This window comes from Aquarana catesbeiana, linkage group LG07 (assembly GCF_042186555.1).
Source record: "Aquarana catesbeiana isolate 2022-GZ linkage group LG07, ASM4218655v1, whole genome shotgun sequence".
Classification (NCBI taxonomy): Eukaryota; Metazoa; Chordata; class Amphibia; order Anura; family Ranidae; genus Aquarana; species Aquarana catesbeiana.
Window position 1 is genome coordinate 157,421,353 of NC_133330.1, and position 21,450 is coordinate 157,442,802.

A 21,450-nucleotide genomic window follows, 5' to 3' on the forward strand; every position below is an offset into this window, starting at 1 on the left:
GATTGGCCAGTATTTTAGCTAGTATCTTTATATCCACCTGTAGGAGTGATATAGGCCTATATGACTCAGGGTAATGGGGGTCCTTGCCCGGTTTAGGGAGTACAATTATTTGGGCCTCTTGCATGGATAAAGGGAGCGAATTTGTGTCAAATATGGATTGATAGAGATCCTTGAGTTTAGGTATGAGCGTATCCGAATAAGTTGCATAGAACTCCAGGGGTAGTCCATCTAGTCCTGGAGCTTTGGACTTGGCCAGTTAGGCAATCGCATCGATAATATCCTGTGTAGTTATGGGTGCATCTAGCAATTTCACTTGTTCTGGTTTCAATCTAGGGAATTGGATGGTGTTTAGTTACACTTGAAGTTCCGTTTGTGTATGTGTTGTACGGGATTTATATAGGTTTTTATAGAATTGTAAGAACTGGGATGCTACTTGAGAGGGGTTTGTAATGATATTTCCCTCAGTGTCTTTTAGGGAGACTACTACCGGGGGCCTATCGTCCATGTGAGCTAGATAGGCTAATAACCTGCCTGCCCTCTCCCCCTGTTCATAAACTCTTTGTTTACAGAAAAATATACTTTGCTTGGCCTTTTCAGTGCATAATTGTGTTACCAAGTGGGGCTGTATTTTTACCCTGTCTAGGTTTTCAGGGGGTGGGATTGGAGTTATAAGTTGTTTCCAGCTCTTGTAACTTATCTGATGTTAGTTGTAGTGTTAGATTGGATGACTGTTTTAGTCTATTTATTCTGGTGGTAAGAATCCATCGGGCCTGTTCCTTAAAGTCATCCCAGAATGTATTGAGGGAGGGTGGGATTCTAGGTCTATCCAGGAAGTATTTAAGCTCTCTTTCAATGGAGTCATGGTCTGTAAGGGCCGACAGCCAGTGGGGGTTCAATCTCCATGTGGGTATAGGGGGGGGCATTCCCCAGAGATACTGTCACCCAACATGGGGAATGATCCGATAACATCCTTGGTGCAATCCCTGACCCTGTGACTTTAGGCAGTAGAACCTGGGACACCAATATAAAGACTATTCTAGACATGGTATTATGGCTAGTGGAATGGCATGTATAGGCTCTGGTTGTAGGGTTGTTGTGCCTCCACACATCTACTAGGGCAAACTCTGTCACGGTGCGAGATAGTCTGGTCTGCATGGGTGCTCCTAGGGGATCCCCTATTTGTGTCGGTCTGTCTAGATATGGAGACATTGTCCTGTTAACGTCTCCCATCCAAATTGCTGGTATTGTCGGGTGCTGCGCTATAAACGCTAGGCCCTCTGTAACTACATCAGATTTATATGGAGGGGGGATGTAGCTGGCTATGATTAGCAAGGGGGTTCCTCCAACAAGTGCATGCATAAAGATATATCTACCCTGCCGGTCAGTCTCCAGAGCAATTAATTCAAATGGGGTGGATTTAGCCACTAACACCGTGACCCCCCCTGGAAAAGTTCGTATGGGTGCTGTGATATGCCCATCCCACCCAGGGGCGCCTCAGCGCTGCCTGCAAATGCCCAGTAACAAATTCAATTTATAGTTTTCATCTTTAAACTAAGTGTGGTTTACCCTATTACTATATTTACAGGGATCTGTCGCATCCGCTCCTGACGAGTGGAAACGAATCCACGAAACGCGTAGAGCTATATGATGCTACAGACACATTTACTATGGCCCATGATGTTACCTTTGCGAACTTAGCTATCTTAGATATCTACTATGTGATCATTTACACAGGTGCCGGGCATGCTTCATTTGGCTTGTTGAGGCCGTTTTGCAGTTGTATTCTATCTATCTGATTGTCATAAATTTGTTCTATTCAGTTATATGCTTCATACCTTTGTATTACCGTGTACACATTTTGTGTATACATGTAACAATGCAATTTAATAATTTTATACAAACAAATAAAAAATGTTTTACATATATACCACCACCTCCGCATTTCAACCGTTTCAATTCAAAGTCCCACCTTCCTTGTTATGCACCCAAATATAGGGATGGAGGCACGTATCTGTGCCTCATTTAAAGTCCCACATTCCCCTTTTTTCTCCCAAATATAGGGATGGAAGCGGTTGGAAAGTTGGATTAGCAGTGTTCCCCTGCTATCCACGCGTGAGGGGTAATATCAGATGTGTGCATTCCCTGTTCAGGGACTCGCACATTTGAGCTAGTCAAGAAGCACTGGGTACATTGGTGTACATATTTACCTGCCTTACTAGTGACAACAACATTATGGCATTCCCGGCACCAATCAATTGGTCCAACCCCCTTTTTTACTTCGTTTACTCTCATATAACTTTTTGATTTTTGTGCCCATGTGTTCTTGCCGCACAGGTGGTGCGTGCGGGTTTGGGGTTCTTGGGCTTGTTCGTGGTATGTGGGGGGTTTTTTCCACATCCACGGGAGCTGCGATGCACCTCGTAGGTCCCCCCCTTTCTCCCTGCACGGTTGTGTCTTGAGGATCGGGCGGACGCCCCTTCGTGCATCGGCGCCACGGTCCTCACGTCCAGCGCTTGACGTCGGTGATGACGTCATTGCGCTGCCGCTGAGAGCACCATCTGCGTGATGCATGTGGGGACGTCTCGGCGCCAATCACCGAGCACTCCGGCTCGGGTGCGGACGCTGTTTCTCGCCCCTCCCATGTTCACGCACGTGGCGTTGGCGGCGTACATACCCCACACCTTCAGTCGGAGCCGGCCATTCACTTGACTGGTCTCCGCCTGGGGTTCCTGCACGCCAGCCACTCCAACGCTTGGCGTTGCATGGCATACAACTTGGGTAAGTGTCCCTGGAGTTATGTCCACTCCTGTTTGCCCCCAATGCTATCACACCGTTGTGTTCACATATAATTTTACCCACACTCCTAGGCTTTGTTTGCATTAATGAGTTCAGTTTTTCACAGCACCATTCACTTTAGTTCACTTTTTACACCCATACCCCTTTTCACTCACTCATCACAACCTTTTTTACCACCATCAATACATGTGGACATATTGGGTGTATTTATATACAACCCAATTCACCACTTCATTTCACACACATTTCATTTTTTTTTTTTTTTTTTTTTCTCACACTTTCATTAATTCATTTCATACACCTTTCATCTCACAGTACAATTTTTTCATTTGCTCCCAAACATCTTCCATTTCAGAATCACATGTCAGCACTCCAGCACATGGAAACCCGCACAGGCACTCCTACATCTTCCCAAGTCAGTGGTGCATCAATACGCCGCCTCAGCTCCCGTGGTGTGGTCCATGTCCTCGATTTGCCATGTCTCGCTCGCCCCATGCTGCACTTACTACCTGGGTTGGTGAGTGTACTGGGTTAAATCTCTCAAATTCAATTTATAGTTTTCATCTTTAAACTAAGTGTGGTTTACCCTATTACTATATTTACAGGGATCTGTCGCATCCGCTCCTGACGAGTGGAAACGAATCCACGAAACGCGTAGAGCTATATGATGCTACAGACACATTTACTATGGCCCATGATGTTACCTTTGCGAACTTAGCTATCTTAGATATCTACTATGTGATCATTTACACAGGTGCCGGGCATGCTTCATTTGGCTTGTTGAGGCCGTTTTGCAGTTGTATTCTATCTATCTGATTGTCATAAATTTGTTCTATTCAGTTATATGCTTCATACCTTTGTATTACCGTGTTCACATTTTGTGTATACATGTAACAATGCAATTTAATAATTTTATACAAACAAATAAAAAATGTTTTACGTATATACCACCACCTCCGCATTTCAACCGTTTCAATGCAAAGTCCCACCTTCCTTGTTATGCACCCCTATATGCCCAGTAACATGTGTCTCCACCAGTGCAACAATATCTGCCTGCCTCGCACATTCCATGTCATAAATTTAATATCTGTCCCGTTGGTCATAACCTACTGGGGCTACATATACCGGCAGGGTAGCATATCCTATTAACACATATTGCCTATTCATTTTAAGAATATCTCTACAATTTACACAATAACCATATAATTTTGGGCTCTTTTTCCAACACAATAACTTGCGCACAACTGTGCAACATTTCCCAATGCTCTGATCTACTGATCTGGCATTTTCCTTCCCTCCCAGCTTTTCACCTCCCCAACTTGGTGAAAGCATGCTGTACCCATGAATCAGTGTTCGGATTTCCTTCCAGCCTTCCAAACTGACTGGAGGTGTTCTACTAAAACCAGCAACCTTTGTATGATTTAGCGTCCAGCAGTCATCGTCGGCTGGAGGTGCAGTACTTAGGGTATTACAAGCTGGAAAGTTCAATATAAAAAAAGAGAAGAAAAAAATAGGGGTTGCATACAAAACGGGGGCGATTATTCACTGTGTGAGGCATGGATAGGGCACAAGGGATGTCCTATGTGTCTCTTGCTCTGTCTGAGTGAGACTCCCGCTGCAAGAATATGTAGTCATCCTGGTGTGCTAGATATTTGGAGCCACAGCCCTATAGTATCTACATAAATGTGCTGTGGGGGCAGTACAATAGACAGGGTGATACACTCTGTGGTTCAAGTATCTGCAGGACCAAAGCCGTGTACACAGGAATATCAGCAAACTGAGGGTTTCCCCCTTCCCCCCCAGAGATGTCATAAGGGGAACGGACCCTCTATCTTCAGGAGAGGGAGTCTCCAGTTTCACATTCAGTAATGAATGAGTCGTAAGGATGGGGGGGGGGTGAAAAACAGAGGGAGGGGGAGGCTTTCGATCTTTTGTGTGAAAAAATAAAGGATGAGGTGAATTTACCCCCCCACAGCAAGGGGGACAGTTAGAAGAAAAATGGAGCCTGATATCTTCTGCCAATGGCAACAGTACTCACAATATCCGGCTGCGTATCCGATCATCCATCCAGGCATCCGCGCCGGTCCAACCAGTGTGCTGCCGCCTTCGAGTCTTCAAAGAATAAGGCCTTGTCATCCTCCTCCACTCTCAGTCTGGCCGGGAACAACATAGCATATTTAAGGTGTGCCACCCTGAGTCGTCTCTTGACATCTTGGAACTGTGCTCGCTTTCTTTGAACTTCATTAGAGAAGTCAGGGAACACCGCAACATGGCCGTTGCCCAGGGTGATGTTACCTTTCTCTCTGGTCAGCCGCAGTTGCTGAGCACGTGCTGTCACCATCCTTGGCCTGTGGGTCTTGATCTTGATGGCAGTTTTTTGCTAACTTATCCACCGCTTTTGAGGTCCTTTTCGGTGGAGACATGCTTCCTCGCTGCTCCGGAATGTGTATCCCCAGGCCCTCCCCAGGTGGAGCAAGATGGCCACTGGTCCGGAGGTTAAGCTGGAGCCACGCTCCGCTTCCAAGACAGTTAGACTGTGGGTATGTCTAGGCTGTGGGTGCAGACAATCTGAAGGCCCCTCTAAGATGGAGCGGAGCACAGCCCGCATAGGAAAGTCAGGAGAACGCACTGTGGCCACTGCCGGGTGTAGCAAGATGGCCGCCGCTCCGTGGAGTAGGCCGAAGCCGCGGCCTGTCCTGGGGGCACCAGAGAACATGGATGTACAGCAATCAGGGCCTCAGGCAGTCCGGAGGTGGTCCTGGGAGCTGGGCTAGTGCTAGGCTACCAAGGAGGCCCGAAACACCTGTCCAGGCCGCTGCCAGGTGCAGCAAGATGGCCACCGCTCCGGAGGCTAGGCCGAGGCAGCGGCCTTTCCTATGTGTAGTACTGGTCTGGAGGCTCCGGGCGGCGCTTCAGCGTTCCAGCAAGGCTGCAGGCTCCAAAAGCAGGGGAGAAGATGGATTTTGTCCCCAGATGCAGTGTAGAGTGTCAGATGGTTAGGATGCTATCAGGATGATCGAAACGGAGTTTGGGTCAGCAGAGCTCTCTCAACCTGCGACCTACTCCATTGCTCGCCAGGCCACGCCCCGGGTCCTTATATTTTAGTCTTTAAATAATACTTATTACAATTAATGTTATACTGATGCTGGGCAAGAATTTTTTTTGTGTAAAGTGCTTGCAATGTTATGTGCAAAAGTACTTTTTTTTTTTTTGTTTGACTCCCCACCACAGGAATGGCAGATTGTGGCATCCCATTTTGCCACCCGTTAGGACTTTCCTAACTGTGGAGGGGCTATAGATGGGAAACACGTCCACGTCGTGCCACCTCCACGTCGTGCCACTACCCCATTCGAGGTCATACTATTTTAATCATAAGGGGTTTCATAGTATTGTCTTAATGGCAGTGGTGTCGGCACAATATGAATTTCTGTATGTGGACGTGGGGAAGAATGGCCGGACCTCGGATGGAGGAGTCTTTACCCAGACGGAGTTCTACCAGCATCTCCAGAGTGGTGGCCTGGGATTGCCACCTGATGCGGATAACATGGAAGGACTCCCCTTTGTCTTCATTGCAGATGAAGCCTTCGGTCTGGGCGAGCACATGATGAGGCCATTCCCCCAAAGGACCCTCCCCCTCGGAGAGGAGGGTTTTTAACCGGTTTCTGACAGCTATCCACATGGCGGAATACAAACTAAATCACCTTGTCCTAGCATGCTGCATCCTGCACAATTATTTAAACAAACATTCAAGCAATTATATTGCATCACTTGGGCCTGAGGCCGGACTTATAGAGAATCCTTTGACGGGCCTGGATACTGGCCGTACTGGCTTGGCCCCCCAAAGCGCCCGTCAAGTTCAGGATCAATATGTTGCTTTTTTTACGGGTAGGGGGGCCATTGCAATGCCAGAGAATCTATAATTTTTTTTTTAATAAAAAATGATCAGATAAAATCTTGAATTGTATTCATTGGTTGCCTTTCTTTTTGGCTGTCTCCTAGGTTATCCTAGTGCACTTGTAGTGCCAAGTGTATTTTCCTTTAGTAAATAAGCCCCATTGTCTCTGTAAACACCAAATAACTTCCAAAACTGGTATTGAGCATTGAAAGAAGAAGCCACATATCTTGTTATTTAATAACAGATGTTTTAATGTGTGCACATTCACATGTGCGTTTGTGAAAATTTTAGGATTTTAAATACATATAATTTTTTGTTCAAACAATAGAAATTTTTTTATTTAAAAAATTATTATTTTTATTTTTACATTTTTTTTAAACAAACAGGCCTCTATTTTTTAGTTTTTGTTTTTTATAAAAAAATTTTACAAACAGGCATAAAATGTTTAAAAGTCAAAGCCCAGAATGGGGTCAGCAAAACAGTAAAAGAAGAACATGATCAATGTTTTTTTTTTTGTGAAAAAGTGATTTAGATTCTCCCCAAAACATCGATCATGTTCTTCATTTCCTGCTGCATATTGTCCAGCCGATTACGCATTAGGTCAAGGCTAGTGCGCATGGCATCAATATCCCCATTCCAGGCCATGATCTGCCCAATTAATCGTTGTACTGGTGGTTAATGGTTCCCCTTCCACATCACCTAAAAATAATTTAAAAAAATGTATTTAGAAATATGTAGGCATACATAGATTACCATAAGCTGGGGTGTCAGACACTCACCTGGTGGGGTGCACATGTCACCCACCTCTCCTTCCTCCACATCCTTCGTGGGGCTTGGGCTGATTTGCCAAACGGCTGGTGAGGTCAGGGGTCCCTGGGTTCAGGTTGTCTGAGTCTTTTCTCCCCTAATGAGAATGAAACAAAAGGTATACTTAGAACACAGATATTTGAGTCCGGGAATAGGAATATGAAACATTGCATTGAAGTGGTGTACAATTGTCTGTTTGGGCAGAGATCCAAGTTGAAGACATAATTAAAATTCCCTAGGAAACAAGCCGGAATACTTACCTTTTTTGGCCACGTTTCACAGATAGAGACACCCCAACAAGTATTCACTGGAGCACCTGTGTGGGTTAACCAAAAAAAATGTGTTCTGGTGTCCCTAGTGCTCATGAGTCCAGATGTGTAAACAGCTGCTGAGTGTCCTCTCCTTACATTCCACTGAATGAAGTTTGCTATTCATTCTAGTTTCAAAAGACATCTAGACAACAATGTCCTAAACTTCTTTTAATAAGACAAACTACCAAGACCAAAATGTTGTTTAAACCCTGTATCAACTAAATACATCGTATATATTTTTGTAAACGATGTTTCCTACAAACGATGTTTCCTAGGAACGTTTAACAAGTAAAACTTGTACAGTAAAGAAAACCACATGGAGCAGTATGTAAGGTAATAATCACAATATGAACACACGACAAGTACTTACTTTTTTTCAGCACTTTCTGGATTCGTCTGTACTGATTCGGCTCCCTGAGTTTGAGGTCAGACCATCGTTTCCTCAGCTGATCATTAGAGCGCCGTACCCCAAAATGATGATGCAGGGTCTTCACCACTTTCGCCATTATTTTTGCCTTTCTTAAATTAGGCTGGACAATGGTCCATGCTTCCCATTGTTATTATTTTTTTTTCAAAATTGATACCATCTCCACCATCTCTTCAAAGGCTATATTGGAGGCCTTAAATCTCCTCTTCCCGGATCGGGACATTTCAGGCTCCGGGCTTTCCTCGTTACTTGAGGAATTAGTGCACACCTGCTGTGTCTCCGCCATTGTTGCTCCTACTGCGCACCGTAGAGAGAAAGGGTGGAGAATATTCGTTAAAAAAGAACGTCAGGGACGGGCGACGTAGGCGGCGTTTCACGCATGCGCAGTGTGTATACAAAGCTATCACACATGTGCCGTACGTACGTTCTGTGCGTAGAAAAAAAGGGGCGGAGAATATTTGTTAAAAAGGAACGTCAGGGGCGGGCGACGCAGGCGGAGTTTCACGAATGCGCAGTGTGTATAAAGCTGTCACGCATGTGTCGTACATACCTTCTGTGCGCGGAGGATAGAGGAACTGAATTTGCGAGCATCCGAAACTAAGGTAAATTTTATTATGTTTGTAGCAGCCTATACTGCTTAAGGCTTTGGCGGTGTCAAGTGCTACTACCACCCTAGTTCCGGAATCGTCATGTTGAGCCTGTATGTTCATATATAGTCTCCTAATGTTCATGGCAGTGTTTTTCCCTGGCATAAAGCCTGTTTGGTCAGGATGTATTAATGTAAGTATAACTGTGTTCAATCGATTGGCCAGTATTTTAGCTAGTATCTTTATATCCACCTGTAGGAGTGATATAGGCCTATATGACTCAGGGTAATGGGGGTCCTTGCCCGGTTTAGGGAGTACAATTATTTGGGCCTCTTGCATGGATAAAGGGAGCGAATTTGTGTCAAATATGGATTGATAGAGATCCTTGAGTTTAGGTATGAGCGTATCCGAATAAGTTGCATAGAACTCCAGGGGTAGTCCATCTAGTCCTGGAGCTTTGGACTTGGCCAGTTAGGCAATCGCATCGATAATATCCTGTGTAGTTATGGGTGCATCTAGCAATTTCACTTGTTCTGGTTCCAATCTAGAGAATTGGATGGTGTTTAGTTACACTTGAAGTTCCGTTTGTGTATGTGTTGTACGGGATTTATATAGGTTTTTATAGAATTGTAAGAACTGGGATGCTACTTGAGAGGGGTTTGTAATGATATTTCCCTCAGTGTCTTTTAGGGAGACTACTACCAGGGGCCTATCGTCCATGTGAGCTAGATAGGCTAATAACCTGCCTGCCCTCTCCCCCTGTTCATAAACTCTTTGTTTACAGAAAAATATACTTTGCTTGGCCTTTTCAGTGCATAATTGTGTTACCAAGCGGGGCTGTATTTTTACCCTGTCTAGGTTTTCAGGGGGTGGGATTGGAGTTATAAGTTGTTTCCAGCTCTTGTAACTTATCCGATGTTAGTTGTAGTGTTAGATTGGATGACTGTTTTAGTCTATTTATTCTGGTGGTAAGAATCCATCGGGCCTGTTCCTTAAAGTCATCCCAGAATGTATTGAGGGAGGGTGGGATTCTAGGTCTATCCAGGAAGTATTTAAGCTCTCTTTCAATGGAGTCATGGTCTGTAAGGGCCGACAGCCAGTGGGGGTTCAATCTCCATGTGGGTATAGGGGGGGGCATTCCCCAGAGATACTGTCACTCAACATGGGGAATGATCCGATAACATCCTTGGTGCAATCCCTGACCCTGTGACTTTAGGCAGTAGAACCTGGGACACCAATATAAAGACTATTCTAGACATGGTATTATGGCTAGTGGAATGGCATGTATAGGCTCTGGTTGTAGGGTTGTTGTGCCTCCACACATCTACTAGGGCAAACTCTGTCACGGTGCGAGATAGTCTGGTCTGCATGGGTGCTCCTAGGGGATCCCCTATTTGTGTCGGTCTGTCTAGATATGGAGACATTGTCCTGTTAACGTCTCCCATCCAAATTGCTGGTATTGTCGGGTGCTGCGCTATAAACGCTATGCCCTCTGTAACTACATCAGATTTATATGGAGGGGGGATGTAGCTGGCTATGATTAGCAAGGGGGTTCCTCCAACAAGTGCATGCATAAAGATATATCTACCCTGCCGGTCAGTGTCCAGAGCAATTAATTCAAATGGGGTGGATTTAGCCACTAACACCGTGACCCCCCCTGGAAAAGTTTGTATGGGTGCTGTGATATGCCCATCCCACCCAGGGGCACCTCAGCGCTGCCTGCAAATGCCCAGTAACATGTGTCTCCACCAGTGCAACAATATCTGCCTGCCTCGCACATTCCATGTCATAAATTTAATATCTGTCCCGTTGGTCATAACCTACTGGGGCTACATATACCGGCAGGGTAGCATATCCTATTAACACACATTGCCTATTCATTTTAAGAATATCTCTACAATTTACACAATAACCATATAATTTCGGGCTCTTTTTCCAACACAATAACTTGCGCACAACGGTGCAACATTTCCCAATGCTCTGATCTACTGATCTGGCATTTTCCTTCCCTCCCAGCTTTTCACCTCCCCAACTTGGTGAAAGCATGCTGTACCCATGAATCAGTGTTCGGATTTCCTTCCAGCCTTCCAAACTGACTGGAGGTGTTCTACTTAAACCAGCAACCTTTGTATGATTTAGCGTCCAGCAGTCATCGTCGGCTGGAGGTGCAGTACTTAGGGTATTACAAGCTGGAAAGTTCAATATAAAAAAAGAGAAGAAAAAAATAGGGGTTGCACACAAAACGGGGGCGATTATTCACTGTGTAAGGCATGGATAGGGCACAAGGGATGTCCTATGTGTCTCTTGCTCTGTCTGAGTGAGACTCCCGCTGCAAGAATATGTAGTCATCCTGGTGTGCTAGATATTTGGAGCCACAGCCCTATAGTATCTACATAAATGTGCTGTGGGGGCAGTACAATAGACAGGGTGATACTCTCTGTGGTTCAAGTATCTGCAGGACCAAAGCCGTGTACACAGGAATATCAGCAAACTGAGGGTTTCCCCCTTCCCCCCCCAGAGATGTCATAAGGGGAATAGACCCTCTATCTTCAGGAGAGGGAGTCTCCAGTTTCACATTCAGTAATGAATGGGTCGTAAGGATGGGGGGGGGTGAAAAACAGAGGGAGGGGGAGGCTTTCGATCTTTTGTGTGAAAAAATAAAGGATGAAGTGAATTTACCCCCCACAGCAAGGGGGACAGTTAGAAGAAAAATGGAGCCTGATATCTTCTGCCAATGGCAACAGTACTCACAATATCCGGCTGCGTATCCGATCATCCATCCAGGCATCCGTGCCGGTCCAACCAGTGTGCTGCCGCCTTCGAGTCTTCAAAGAATAAGGCCTTGCCATCCTCCTCCACTCTCAGTCTGGCCGGGAACAACATAGCATATTTAAGGTGTGCCACCCTGAGTCGTCTCTTGACATCTTGGAACTGTGCTCGCTTTCTTTGAACTTCATTAGAGAAGTCAGGGAACACCGCAACATGGCCGTTGCCCAGGGTGATGTTACCTTTCTCTCTGGTCAGCCGCAGTTGCTGAGCACGTGCTGTCACCATCCTTGGCCTGTGGGTCTTGATCTTGATGGCGGTTTTTTGCTAACTTATCCACCACTTTGGAGGTCCTTTTCGGTGGAGACATGCTTCCTCGCTGCTCCGGAATGTGTATCCCCAGGTGGAGCAAGATGGCCACTGGTCCGGAGGTTAAGCTGGAGCCACGCTCCGCTTCCAAGACAGTTAGACTGTGGGTATGTCTAGGCTGTGGGTGCAGACAATCTGAAGGCCCCTCTAAGATGGAGCTGAGCACAGCCCGCATAGGAAAGTCAGGAGAACGCACTGTGGCCACCGCCGGGTGTAGCAAGATGGCCGCCGCTCCGGGGAGTAGGCCGAAGCCCCGGCCAGTCCTGGGGGCACCAGAGAACATGGATGTACAGCAATCAGGGCCTCAGGCAGTCCAGAGGTGGTCCTGGGAGCTGGGCTAGTGCTAGGCTACCAAGGAGGCCCGAAACACCTGTCCAGGCCGCTGCCAGGTGCAGCAAGATGGCCACCGCTCCGGAGGCTAGGCCGAGGCCGCAGCCTTTCCTATGTGTAGTACTGGTCTGGAGGCTCCGGGCGGCGCTTCAGCGTTCCAGCAAGGCTGCAGGCTCCAAAAGCAGGGGAGAAGATGGATTTTGTCCCCAGATGCAGTGTAGAGTGTCAGATGGTTAGGATGCTATCAGGATGATCGAAACGGAGTTTGGGTCAGCAGAGCTCTCTCAACCTGCGACCTACTCCATTGCTCGCCAGGCCACGCCCCGGGGCCTTATATTTTAGTCTTTAAATAATACTTATTACAATTAATGTTATACTGATGCTGGGCAAGAATTTTTTTTGTGTAAAGTGCTTGCAATGTTATGTGCAAAAGTACTTTTTTTTTGTTTGAGTCCCCACCACAGGAATGGCAGACTGTGGCATCCCATTTTGCCACCCGTTAGGACTTTCCTAACTGTGGAGGGGCTATAGATGGGAAACACGTCCACGTCGTGCCACCTCCACGTCGTGCCACTACCCCATTCGAGGTCATACTATTTTAATCATAAGGGGTTTCATAGTATTGTCTTAATGGCAGTGGTGTCGGCACAATATGAATTTCTGTATGTGGACGTGGGGAAGAATGGCCGGACGTCGGATGGAGGAGTCTTTACCCAGACGGAGTTCTACCAGCATCTCCAGAGTGGTGGCCTGGGATTGCCACCTGATGCGGATAACATGGAAGGACTCCCCTTTGTCTTCATTGCAGATGAAGCCTTCGGTCTGGGCGAGCACATGATGAGGCCATTCCCCCAAAGGACCCTCCCCCTCGGAGAGGAGGGTTTTTAACTACCGGCTGGCCAGAGCAAGAAGAGTTGTGGAGAATGCCTTCAGGATCATGGCCAGCCGGTTCCGCCTGTTTCTGACAGCTATCCACATGGCGGAATACAAACGAAATCACCTTGTCCTAGCATGCTGCATCCTGCACAATTATTTAAACAAACATTCAAGCAATTATATTGCATCACTTGGGCCTGAGGCCGGACTTATAGAGAATCCTTTGATGGGCCTGGATACTGGCCGTACTGGCTTGGCCCCCCAAAGCGCCCGTCAAGTTCGGGATCAATATGTTGCTTTTTTTACGGGTAGGGGGGCCATTGCAATGCCAGAGAATCTATAATTTTTTTTTTAATAAAAAATGATCAGATAAAATCTTGAATTGTATTCATTGGTTGCCTTTCTTTTTGGCTGTCTCCTAGGTTATCCTAGTGCACTTGTAGTGCCAAGTGTATTTTCCTTTAGTAAATAAGCCCCATTGTCTCTGTAAACACCAAATAACTTCCAAAACTGGTATTGAGCATTGAAAGAAGAAGCCACATATCTTGTTATTTAATAACAGATGTTTTAATGTGTGCACATTCACATGTGCGTTTGTGAAAATTTTAGGATTTTAAATACATATAATTTTTTGTTCAAACAATAGAAATTTTTTTATTTAAAAAATTATTATTTTTATTTTTACATTTTTTTTTAAACAAACAGGCCTCTATTTTTTAGTTTTTTTGTTTTTTATAAAAAATTTTTACAAACAGGCATAAAAAAGCCCAGAATGGGGTCAGCAAAACAGTAAAAGAAGAACATGATCAATGTTTTTTTTTTGTGAAAAAGTGATTTAGATTCTCCCCAAAACATCGATCATGTTCTTCATTTCCTGCTGCATATTGTCCAGCCGATTACGCATTAGGTCAAGGCTAGTGCGCATGGCATCAATATCCCCATTCCAGGCCATGATCTGCCCAATTAATCGTTGTACTGGTGGTTAATGGTTCCCCTTCCACATCACCTAAAAATAATTTAAAAAAATGTATTTAGAAATATGTAGGCATACATAGATTACCATAAGCTGGGGTGTCAGACACTCACCTGGTGGGGTGCACATGTCACCCACCTCTCCTTCCTCCACATCCTTCGTGGGGCTTGGGCTGATTTGCCAAACGGCTGGTGAGGTCAGGGGTCCCTGGGTTCAGGTTGTCTGAGTCTTTTCTCCCCTAATGAGAATGAAACAAAAGGTATACTTAGAACACAGATATTTGAGTCCGGGAATAGGAATATGAAACATTGCATTGAAGTGGTGTACAATTGTCTGTTTGGGCAGAGATCCAAGTTGAAGACATAATTAAAATTCCCTAGGAAACAAGCCGGAATACTTACCTTTTTTGGCCACGTTTCACAGATAGAGACACCCCAACAAGTATTCACTGGAGCACCTGTGTGGGTTAACCAAAAAAAATGTGTTCTGGTGTCCCTAGTGCTCATGAGTCCAGATGTGTAAACAGCTGCTGAGTGTCCTCTCCTTACATTCCACTGAATGAAGTTTGCTATTCATTCTAGTTTCAAAAGACATCTAGACAACAATGTCCTAAACTTCTTTTAATAAGACAAACTACCAAGACCAAAATGTTGTTTAAACCCTGTATCAACTAAATACATCGTATATATTTTTGTAAACGATGTTTCCTACAAACGATGTTTCCTAGGAACGTTTAACAAGTAAAACTTGTACAGTAAAGAAAACCACATGGAGCAGTATGTAAGGTAATAATCACAATATGAACACACGACAAGTACTTACTTTTTTTCAGCACTTTCTGGATTCGTCTGTACTGATTCGGCTCCCTGAGTTTGAGGTCAGACCATCGTTTCCTCAGCTGATCATTAGAGCGCCGTACCCCAAAATGATGATGCAGGGTCTTCACCACTTTCGCCATTATTTTTGCCTTTCTTAAATTAGGCTGGACAATGGTCCATGCTTCCCATTGTTATTATTTTTTTTTCAAAATTGATACCATCTCCACCATCTCTTCAAAGGCCATATTGGAGGCCTTAAATCTCCTCTTCCCGGATCGGGACATTTCAGGCTCCGGGCTTTCCTCGTTACTTGAGGAATTAGTGCACACCTGCTGTGTCTCCGCCATTGTTGCTCCTACTGCGCACCGTAGAGAGAAAGGGTGGAGAATATTCGTTAAAAAAGAACGTCAGGGACGGGCGACGTAGGCGGCGTTTCACGCATGCGCAGTGTGTATACAAAGCTATCACACATGTGCCGTACGTACGTTCTGTGCGTAGAAAAAAAGGGGCGGAGAATATTTGTTAAAAAGGAACGTCAGGGGCGGGCGACGCAGGCGGAGTTTCACGAATGCGCAGTGTGTATAAAGCTGTCACGCATGTGTCATACATACCTTCTGTGCGCGGAGGATAGAGGAACTGAATTTGCGAGCATCCGAAACTAAGGTAAATTTTATTATGTTTGTAGCAGCCTATACTGCTTAAAGATTAAGGCCTATGTTGGGATAATTAAGATTGAGTTTAGCCTAACATTAGTGTTTTTGTGTATTATCTTTGACAGAAAACATGAATACTAAGTTTAAGGACCCTGAATTTCTGACTCGATTTATTGAGAAGTACAGGGAGATGAGGAATCTATGGGAGGTCAAACACCCTGCATATTATTATAGTAAAACAATAAGGATGTCAATGCTGGAGAAACTTGTCACATTTGTGCAGACTTTCATCCCAGAAGCAACCTTTAAGTTTGTGGAAAATAAAATTGGTATCTTGCGAAATATGTATAGGAGGGAGCATAACAAGATCCAGATTTCCCTGAGATCAGGAGCATCAGCAGATGATGTATATGTACCCAGGCTGTGGTACTATGATAAACTACGCTTTCTTGATGACCAGTAGGGATGAGCTTCAAGTTCGAGTCGAACTCATGTTCGACTCGAACATTGGCTGTTCGCAAGTTCGCCGAACAGCGAACAATTTGGGGTGTTCGCGGCAAATTCGAATGCCGCGGAACACCCTTTAAGAGTCTATGGTAGAAATCAAAAGTGCTAATTTTAAAGGCTAATATGCAAGTTATTGTCATAAAAAGTGTTTGGGGACCTGGGTCCTGCCCCAGGGGACATGGATCAATGCAAAAAAAAGTTTTAAAAACGGCCGTTTTTTCAGGAGCAGTGATTTTAATAATGCTTAAAGTCAATCAATAAAAGTGTAATATCCCTTTAAATTTCGTACCTGGGGGGTGTCTATAGTATGCCTGTAAAGGGACGCATGTTTCCCGTGTTTAGAACAATCTGACAGCAAAATGACATTTCGAAGGAAAAAACTCATTTAAAACTACCCGCGGCTATTGCATTGCCGACAATACACATAGAAGTTCATTGATAAAAACGGCATGGGAATTCCCCAAAGGGGAACCCCGAACCAAAATTAAAAAAAAAAAAATGACGTGGGAGTCCCCCTAAATTCCATACCAGGCCCTTCAGGTCTGATATGGATATTAAGGGGAACCCCGGGCAAAATTAAAAAAAAAAAAATGGCGTGGGGTCCCCCCAAAAATCCATACCAGACCCTTATCTGAGCACGCAACCTGGCAGGCCGCAGGAAAAGAGGGGGGACGAGAGTGCGGCCCCCCCTCCCTCATGAACCGTACCAGGCCACATGCCCTCAACATTGGGAGGGTGCTTTGGGGTAGCCCCCCAAAACACCTTGTCCCCATGTTGATGAGGACAAGGGCCTCATCCCCACAACCCTGGCCGGTGGTTGTGGGGGTCTGCGGGCGGGGGGCTTATCGGAATCTGAAAGCCCCCTTTAACAAGGTGACCCCCAGATCCCGGCCCCCCCCTGTGTGAAATGGTAAGGGGGTACTTATACCCCTACCATTTCACGAAAAAAGTGTCAAAAATGTTAAAAATTACAAGAGACAGTTTTTGACAATTCCTTTATTTAAATGCTTCTTCTTTCTTCTATCTTCCTTCATCTTCTGGTTCTTCTGGCTCTTCTGGTTCTTCCTCCGGCGTTCTCGTCCAGCATCTCCTCCGCGGCGTCTTCTATCTTCTTCTCCTCGGGCCGCTCCGCACCCATGGCATGGGGGGGAGGCTCCCGCTCTTCTCTTCTTCTTTTCTTCTCTTCTTCATTTTCTTCTCCGGGCCGCTCCGCAATCCATGCTGGCATGGAGGGAGGCTCCCGCTGTGTGACGGCGCTCCTCGTCTGACAGTTCTTAAATAACGGGGGGCGGGGCCACCCGGTGACCCCGCCCCCCTCTGACGCACGGGACATGACGGGACTTCCCTGTGGCATTACCCGTGACGTCACAGGGAAGTCCCGTCAAGTCACCGTGCGTCAGAGTGGGGCGGGGTCACCGGGTGGCCCCGCCCCCCGTTATTTAAGAACTGTCAGACGAGGAGCGCCGTCACACAGCGGGAGCCTCCCTCCATGCCAGCATGGATTGCGGAGCGGCCTGGAGAAGAAAATGAAGAAGAGAAGAAGAGAAGAAAAGAAGAAGAGAAGAGCGGGAGCCTCCCCCCCATGCCATGGGTGCGGAGCGGCCCGAGGAGAAGAAGATAGAAGACGCCGCGGAGGAGATGCTGGACGAGAACGCCGGAGGAAGAACCAGAAGAGCCAGAAGAACCAGAAGAACCAGAAGATGAAGGAAGATAGAAGAAAGAAGAAGCATTTAAATAAAGGAATTGTCAAAAACTGTCTCTTGTCATTTTTAACATTTTTGACACTTTTTTCGTGAAATGGTAGGGGTACTTATGTACCCCCTTACCATTTCACACAGGGGGGGGCCGAGATCTGGGGGTCACCTTGTTAAAGGGGGCTTCCAGATTCCGATAAGCCCCCCGCCCGCAGACCCCCACAACCACCGGCCAGGGTTGTGGGGATGAGGCCCTTGTCCTCATCAACATGGGGACAAGGTGTTTTGGGGGGCTACCCCAAAGCACCCTCCCAATGTTGAGGGCATGTGGCCTGGTACGGTTCAGGAGGGAGGGGGGCCGCACTCTCGTCCCCCCCTCTTTTCCTGCGGCCTGCCAGGTTGCGTGCTCGGATAAGGGTCTGGTATGGATTTTTGGGGGGACCCCACGCCGTTTTTTTTTTTTTTTTGGCGCGGGGTTCCCCTTAAAATCCATACCAGACCTCTGGTATGGAATTTAGGGGGAACCCCACGTCATTTTTTTTTTTTTAATTTTGGTTTGGGGTTCCCCTTTGGGGAATTCCCATGCCGTTTTTATCAATGAACTTCTATGTGTATTGTCGGCAATGCAATAGCCGCGGGTAGTTTTAAATAAGTTTTTTCCTTCAAAATGTCATTTTGCTGTCAGACTGTTCTAAACACAGGAAACATGCGCCCCTTTACAGGCATACTATAGACACCCCCCAGGTACGAAATTTAAAGGGATATTACACTTTTATTGTTTGACTTTAAGCATTATTAAAATCACTGCTCCTGAAAAAATGGCCGTTTTTAAAACTTTTTTTTGCATTGATCCATGTCCCCTGGGGCAGGACCCAGGTCCCCAAACACTTTTTATGATAATAACTTGCATATAAGCCTTTAAAATTAGCACTTTTGTTTATTCATGTTCGTGTCCCATAGACTTTAACGGTGTTCGCATGTTCGAACAAACTTTTTTCCTGTTCGCATGTTCTGGTGCGAACCGAACAGGGGGGTGTTCGGCTCATCCCTAATGACCAGACTGAAGCCAGGGCATCACTTTAAACCTTTCTCTCCACCCCAGCAGTGGCTGATGAGGACCAAGCTGGGCCTTCCATCCTGGAAGAACCGGATGTGACCATCTGGAGCCAGGTATATTATTTTTAGACATATTTAGTGTCCTAATATTAATGATGTTAACTAGATGTTATAATTGATTACCTATTAGGATTTTTTCAAAAAAATGATGTATACATATCAATTGACAGTAGTGGCCAAAAATGTTTGTCGCCAGCTTTAAAAAATGCTGGTGTCAGATTTATACTCTTTTATATGTATTAACATAGAATTTGCAAGTCATGAGCTGAAAATTGTGTGTCATTGATGAACCAAAAACTAAAACAATGTCCCTTTTTTATACACAGGATGAGCTCAGCCAGGAGGAAGGTGTGGAAAGTGTCGTCCAGGAGGAGGCCGGGCCCAGTGTCATCCAGGAGGAGGCAGGGCCCAGTGTCATCCAGGAGGAGGCAGGGCCCAGTGTCATCCAGGAGGAGGCAGGGCCCAGTGTCATCCAGGAGGAGGCAGGGCCCAGTGTCATCCAGGAGGGGGCAGGGCCCAGTGTCATCCAGGAGGAGGCAGGGCCCAGTGTCATCCAGGAGGGGGCAGGGCCCAGTGTCATCCAGGAGGGGGCAGGGCCCAGTGTCATCCAGGAGGGGGCAGGGCCCAGTGTCATCCAGGAGGGGGCAGGGCCCAGTGTCATCCAGGAGGGGGCAGGGCCCAGTGTCATTCAGGAGGAGGCCGGGCCCAGTGTCATTCAGGAGGAGGCCGGGCCCAGTGTCATTCAGGAGGAGGCCGGGCCCAGTGTCATTCAGGAGGAGGCCGGGCCCAGTGTCATTCAGGAGGAGGCCGGGCCCAGTGTCATCCAGGAGGAGGCCGGGCCCAGTGTCATCCCGGAGGAGGCAGGGGTTAGTGTCAGCCAGGAGGTGGCCGGGCCCAGTAGGAGCCTCACACAATCACAGGTTCCTCCCCTACGCCTTCATACAAAAAGGCCCAGAAAGGGTATGGTGACAGAGGAGGCATCACTGCGCCTCATGGGAGAAGCTACAAATTTCCTCAAGAGCCCCTCCAAAGCTGAAGAGGGCTATGGCTCCTATATAGCCAGCAGGTTGCTCGAAATGGAGAAGGACCAACGCCTCCTGTGTGAAAAACTTTTTTCTGATGTCCTTCACAAGGGGCTGAAGGGCGTGTTAAGTGTCAACACCCAAATAAATGAGCAAGCCCCTCCTCCTCCTCCTGCCACAAGTCAACCACCAGAGCCCCAGCCTACAAGGAAGGCTGCAGGGAAGGGTGCAGGGTAACGTGGAAGGAAGGCTGGAACGAAGAGAAGAAAGTGATGACCTGGCTTCAGTCTGGTCTGACAAAGGACGCAGGCTGGTGTAGTACCACAGCCTGGGGACATATGTCATCTGCTGCTGCTCTTGATCTCTGGGATTCCTGGACCAGATTGTGCTCCCTATTATATGGACTCCTCAAGATCCCAATTTTCTTTTCCACAGACTTGATGTGTGCCCTGGGGCCAAAAGTCTTTACAAATTTGAAAAATTTCTCCAGTGTTGACTTCATCTTTATTTTGTTAACCATAATAAATGGATATTTTATTTTATGAAAATACTTGCCTATGTGTTTTTATTAAAGCGGGGTTCCACCCAAATTTTGAACAATATCTGTATGTATTCTCTTCCTTGCCTAGATGCTGACATGCCGTTTAAAAAAATTTAAATCACCGTAATTACCTTTTATTTTTCTATTCTTCTTTGCACTTCCTGGTTCTCCTCCCGTGGGAGTAGGTGTGTTTCTAGCCTCTCCCAGGCTCCGCACAGAATCCTGGGAGCTAGTCTCAGGCTTCCCAGGATGCCACTGAGCATGTGCGGGAACGAGCAGTGAATGCTGGGAGCACAGCATTCACCACATCCAGGAAATAAATGCTTGTGGGCTTCAAATGCCCACAATGAAGATGGAAACCGCCTGCAGTGAATAATATAAGTTATTCTTTCCGACGAAATCTGACACAGGCGGACATATTACACACAATATGTGAGTATGTAATGCTGAGAAGAAAAGTTTGTGAATGAACTAAAAAAAAAAAAAAAACGATAGATAGGTGGACCCCCACTTTAACATCAATTTTTTAGAGACAATGTCAAATTAACAAGGGACAACAACCTCCTTGAGGTTCCAAAAACCAACAATTATATAATGTTCTTGTGGTAACTTTACACCAAAAAATAAAAAAAGCAAAAAATATACAAAAATAAGGTTCTTTGTGTTAACTTTATACCAAAAATAAAAAGATATATGGAGATAAATAGAAAATAATTTTGTAACAATCCTAAAAAAAGATCTTGATGAAATAAAAAAAAAAAGATGACTCCAAAAACCAATTGTGTAAACATTAGTATGGAGATATGGCTTTTAAAAAATACAATATCATTCATGAGATCAAGAGAAATAATCCAGAAATAAGTTTGTGAGAACTCTGTGTGAATATGAACAGCAAAACAACTTTGTTCTTCTAGCATTATAAAGAAGACAATTAATGCGCTGCATTCAACGATCACAGAATT